Source organism: Myotis davidii, unplaced genomic scaffold (genome assembly GCF_000327345.1).
Source record: "Myotis davidii unplaced genomic scaffold, ASM32734v1 scaffold44, whole genome shotgun sequence".
NCBI lineage: Eukaryota > Metazoa > Chordata > Mammalia > Chiroptera > Vespertilionidae > Myotis > Myotis davidii.
In genome coordinates this window covers 4,276,633-4,282,632 of record NW_006299705.1, presented here as the reverse complement: position 1 = coordinate 4,282,632, position 6,000 = coordinate 4,276,633, and the positions used below count along the sequence as shown (strand labels likewise).

The 6,000-nt window shown below is 39.0% G+C and overlaps 1 protein-coding gene and 1 pseudogene across 1 annotated transcript in view; one reads left to right on the top strand and one right to left on the bottom strand.

Annotated features, from left to right (window-relative positions):
* Positions 1-6,000, top strand: part of TBCA (tubulin folding cofactor A) — a 181,708-nt gene that overhangs the window by 23,635 nt on the left and 152,073 nt on the right. The window lies entirely within an intron of this gene.
* On the bottom strand, positions 5,512-5,933 carry LOC102772832 (annotated as a pseudogene).

Sequence of the window (6,000 nt, the reverse complement as noted above, 5' to 3'; positions counted from 1 at the left end):
CTAAGAGAACAAATAACTGGGGGCTCACGAGGCTTATGAGGCAAACATTCTTAACTTGGGCAAATAGCAGAATAAAGGATTGGGATGAATAAGGACTTTGAGAGAATAAGATTGTGCACGCTAGAACGACTTGTGCAAGCTAGGGTTTATCTGAATATATAGTGAGCACATATAAAAATAGGACACCCATGGCAATATTACATAAATGCAGTAATTAGTGTTTAACAACCACAAAGGTATTTCTTGTGAGCATGTGCCAGTGGTACAAGAATTCATTCTTATTGTACCAAAAGATAAATTGGATTCAAAAATTTTTTGAAATGATTAAAAACTACATATGCAATTATTTTCTGCCTTGTTCAGGAGAGGTGACAGGTCTTGTATTCTGACATACTGATACTATCATTTGGGTAATGCCTAAAATGAATAATTTTCTAAAAATTGACTGCTTTTTTTCTTTTTTAAGATTTCAGTTAAACATAGTATGTTAACTATAATTCTTAAAGTAGGAATAATATGGACCCAGAGGATGGAGCCTCCAGCCCCAGAGAATTACTCTCCTCAGCACTTCATCACTTACAAAGTCTGCCTTCCATATATGGTACCACACAACTAATCTATGTTTTCTGGCCTTTACAACAATAATCACCTTTTCTTCAGTATCATAGAATATGTCAAAATTGACTGGTTTTTAAAATAGATTCTAGGTGAAGGAAATAGAAATGAAAACTCTCAGTTTTGTGACATTCACCAAAAATGAAATCTGATATTTATCAATACTGTAGAACTATATGGCAAAGTCTATTAAAGTCAACAGGGAATATTTTCTGGACTTTTACTGAAATGATCAGAAAATTTCATATGCACTTACTTTTATTTGTATGTATATACTGAAAAGATAATTATAATAGTATTCTTTTTATATACATATCTTAAGATTTATTAGTCAGGATGGGTTAATTGCTATAGCAAATAGTTCTAAAATCTTAGTGGTATCTGTAACACTAAATGAGTTTTGTTGTTGTTTATTTTTCCTATTTACATGTTTTGCCAGTAAGATTGATAGCAAGACTTTGCTCCAAACAGTCTTTCAGGGACCCAGGCTCCTTGCAATTAGTGGCTTTGCCATTCTTTAAGGCCTTACGAGGATCCTCTGTGTTTAGCTGACATTAAGGAAAATAGAAGGGAGGATTGTTATGAGCCCAGCTTAACGGTGGTGTACATCACTTCTGCCCACAGTCTATTGGGCAGAACTTATCAGATGGCTGCACCTAACTCCAAGGGGGTTGGGAAATACAGTTTGGCTGGGTGCCCAAGAGGAAAAGAGTACAGGTAGCCAATCTCTACTACATAAGATTAACCCAACAATATCTCTAAGAAAAAGGTTGGTGACCAAACAAAGGTAATAAGCCTATTCCACACTCGGCTACATTGAGGCAGCAACCAAAACTACATTGTTTACTAAAAATTCTCCAGAGATGTTTTATGAAACAAAGTCTGATCTGCATAACAAGAGCTGCACAAAATAATGCAGCAAGAATTCCAAGGAACGTTTCATGTTATTAACCACAGTGTGTTTCATTAATTTCTAAGCCCCAGGGAGGTTGGTGTGGGCAGTCATTCAATCTGTCTGCATCTCCTTTAAATGCCCTGGCACAGGTCCTGTCATGACCCACCACTCTATAAGTTCTGTCACCAACCCCACTGATACCTCATTTTTCTGAGGATCAACACCCCACAATTCCAGTTTGATAATGCAGTTAAACAGACCCCTGGTGACTGTGAGACTGAGGAATCTAACTGGTCTATAAAGGGGCATAAAATCTTTCACAAGCTTCTAAGAACACTGGTCACAGATTACAGGTTTATCTATATACAGTTTTGCCCCAATTCATGAGAGGCAGATTTTATAAAGCAGTCAAATTAGAATGTAGTTATTTTCTTTACCATAAAATCTACCAGTTGAATTTCTTTAATTGGCAAATTTCCCCAGTGTAGTCAAAACATTAATGGACATTCAAACATTTAAGATGCTATTGAGAACTTGTATGGCTTCAATAATATCTCATGCATCATATAAGGCATATTAATAAATAGATAGATATAAATTTAATGTTATATTTTATTTTTTTCTTTATTTAGCTTTGAGAGAGCTTTACATTTCACTTGTCTTTGGGAGATAATTGACTTAATCATAAGAGTTATTGTGGTATTATTATATTTCTTGCTATATTTTCATAATTATTCTCAGGTAAAAAGTCTTCATACAGTTGGTACATTAGAAATCAATATTTTTTTTACTTGAAAACCAGATGTTTTAAGTAGAAGTGCTAAGCAAATTTTATGAATTTGACACCTTATTTACTCCCAAACTGAGCTATCTTAAATGAGCCAGAAAAATGAATAAAAACTTTAGGTTGTCTGTCAATTAACATGCAGATAAAAGAAAAATTATTGACTTTCAGCTTATTTCTACTGTCAATTAAATTATGTTAATTTTAATTTTTAAAAATGAAGATGAATGAATCTCTCTTTTATGAAGTATCAAACATTAACTCGAATTATTCCAAATGGAAAGGAACAGAAATTACTTAATAATTTGGTATATCTGATTGGAGACTTTGGCAAGGTATCTGAATTAGTAGGGATTGCATTTGGCTGCATGTAACAGAAGCCTGACAAACAACTGAAAGGTTGGATTTAAAAAAATTTTTTTATTATGCAACAAATAAAGGACTGGTGCACAAATTCGTGCACTGGTGGGATCCATCTGGACCACCCAGATGGGGGCCATCGGGGGTGGGCTGGCTGGGGCAAGGGGCTGCAGGCATTCTGATCATTCCGCCATTCGGCCAATTTGCATATTACCCTTTTATTGTATAGGATGTGACTGGGGCTGGGTGGTTCAGGACTACTATAGGACTCAGCTCTATCTTCCTGAGTCACTATTCTTAGCATCTGTTTTGTATCTACTTGGGTCAAAATATGATGGCTATACTTCTAGGATTGTCTGCTTCCAGGAAGGAAGAAGAGAAAACATAGCTAAAAAAGTCCCTGGGGTGAGGGTTGAGGGCAGAATGGGGCATCAAAGGGGGGCGGGCAGGGAAGGGGATATCTGTAATACTTTGAACAATAAAGATAATTCAAAATCTTTTTCAGAAACCTTACTCAGCACTTTTGTTCATATCTCCTTATTGGCTACCTTCTGCTTATCTCTCCAGATCTACTCCTACCCTTGTGCATTCTGCTCTGACCCATGGGAGGCTGAGCTATATGGATGGTCTCAGTGGATCCTTTGCCCTCTGGCTTCCAGAGGGAGCTGGGACACTGTTTTGTGAAGCCAATGGAAGGCACTGGAAAGGGAGAGAAAAGTGAAGCTGAGCAATTTATTTCCTAAGCTCTTTCCCGATGGTTCGTTAAACATAGGCTACATTCCTCTCCCAAGGCCTCAGCCCCTGTCAATTAACTGAGAATTGGTCAAGACTGGGATTGGACTGGGGCTGTGGAAAAGTGTTCATCCTCCAGACAGCATCTTCACACCACCTAGCTCTTGAATCTGAGAGGAGCTGAGGCACCCTGTCGCTTTGTGAAACCAAGCATCAGACCTGCTTGCCATCAACCTTACCTTAGGCTTTCACTTTGGGGTGTAGTCTGCCAGTAATTCTGAGAGCCTCAGATGTCTGCAGTCCCAGCCAAGTTATACTTTATAATCAGACAGCAAAAGCTTACGTTTTTCCCACCCTTTTATTATGTCTGGGCATTCCTCTGATTTTCCTCTACCCCTTATTCATTTATATTTAAACTAGAAGCCCGATGCACGACATTTGTGCACTCGGGGGGAGTGGGGTCCCCTCATCCTGGCCTACAACCTTTAGCAGTCTGGGAGCCCTTGGGGGATGGCCGACTGATGGCTTAGGCCCACTCCCCACAGTAGGACATCGTTAGAGCCTTTTCTGCCACCACTGCTGCACTCACCAGCTCTCAGCCTGGCTTGTGGCTGAGCGGTGCTTCCCCTGTGGGAGCACACTGACCACCAGGGGGCAGCTCCTGCATTGAGCATCTGCCCCCTGGTGGTCAGTGTGCATCATGGTGACTGGTTGTTCTGCCATTCATATTACCCTTTTGCATATTACCCTTTTATTATACAGTAGATCCTCGGGTTACATCGGAAATTCGTTCCTATAGTGCAACGTAACACGATTTTCGCCCTAAGGCAGAACCTACATAAGCACCTACATCACTCACATGGAGCACATACACAACAGTAATGAAGTGAAACAGTAAAAAAAATTTAAAAGAAAGATAACAATTCCTGATCTTTACTTGTGGTGAACAAATAATAAAAAACATAAAGCACATATGTACATACGTTGAAATGACGGAATTTTTTTTTAATAAATAAATGGGAGATGGTGACATAACCACGAAATGACATATGTTGAGTCTGACCATAACCCAAGGACTGTCTGTATAGGATGGGAGCTCAAGGGAGCAGAACTATTCTGTTCTATTGGTTTATGATATGCAGTCATTATTGTCCATTGTGTGTGTCCCTGTCCTCTTTTTATTTACTCTTATAATGTAATGTACACCTCTAAAATCATTCAACCCCCAAATTAAAACATTGACAGTAGCGTACAACTACCTCTGTGCTCCTCCCCTATTTTGTCCTCTTGCCCCCATAAGACAATCACTATCCTAAAGTGTGTGTTTATCTTACATGTGTGCAATATGATAAACATTTTGTTATATATGTGAATATGTCTAAACAACTTACTTTAGTTGTTTTGTACTTCATAAAACAACTATTATATGCTACTAGAGGCCCAATGCACAAAATTTGTGCAAGGGGCTCATCCCTCACAGCCCCTCGCAGCCCCTCGCAGCCTTGGCTGGCACTTGCAGCCCCAGCTTCATCTGGAAGGTTGTCCGAATGATCATTCTGCTGTTTGGTCTAATTAGCATATTAGCTCTTTATTATATAGGATAGGTAACTTCTGGAACCTGATTTTTTTTTTTTTTACACAACATTGTGTTTCTACGATCCTTTCATGTTATTTATAGCTCACTCATTATTATTTTTTCTTTCATAATTGAGATTTTTATTGTTTGTTTTTTGGATCAGTACACAGACATTTCAATTTGTATGCAATTCTTAACATACGTACCAAAAATGTAAAGTCATGGAGTTGTGATTCTTTTCTAAACAGTTATTCCAGTGACTTTCCAGCTTAAAAACTAGAGGCTGACTTTCCTTAATAGAGTATCAAGTACCAATATCTTAAAATGTTGATACACTGTTACATCAAAGTCCCACTAATTCACAATTTAATATCATATATACTACATAATCAAATTTTTAATCTTTCACAGCACACTGACAAAGTAAAAAAAAAAAAAAGCATTTACACTTAAAAAATGGGATGAGGTGGAATTCCCTCTTCTTCAAAATGTTTCTAGAGTTTTGAAAAACTTGCATTTACAAAATAGTTGATAAAAATATCCCTCTGGATTGTACCAGAAGGGCGACAGGGACCACTGATAAGACTTGGTGCATGACATTAATCAGACTTGGCTTCTTTTCCTCCTGCTTCATCTGAGGTTGGACTCTCCTCGTTTTTAGTTTCTGCGTTTTCCACAGGTAGATCTTTAGGTTCCTGGTCAGCCACTTGGGCCTGCTTTCCCTTTGCTCCCCTTTTCCCTTTTGTTTGCACTTTTTTGTCTGCAGATTTATCTCTTCCTGCTGCCTTTTGGGCTTCGTTTCCACTTTTGCAGGAGCAGGTTTGGCTGACACCCTGGCCGACCTCTTCTTGGGCTCCTCCTTGGCAGCCCCCTCCGCAGAGCTGACCTTCCTCTTGGGCATCGTGGTGGCCGGCCAGGCACGAGCTGGGTGCCTGAGGGCCACGGCGCGCCCAGTGGCTTGGCGAACCTGGGTTGCCCCTATAGCTCACTCATTATTACTGCCGTATAGTATTTCGTTAGTTTTTTATTCTTGTGTTA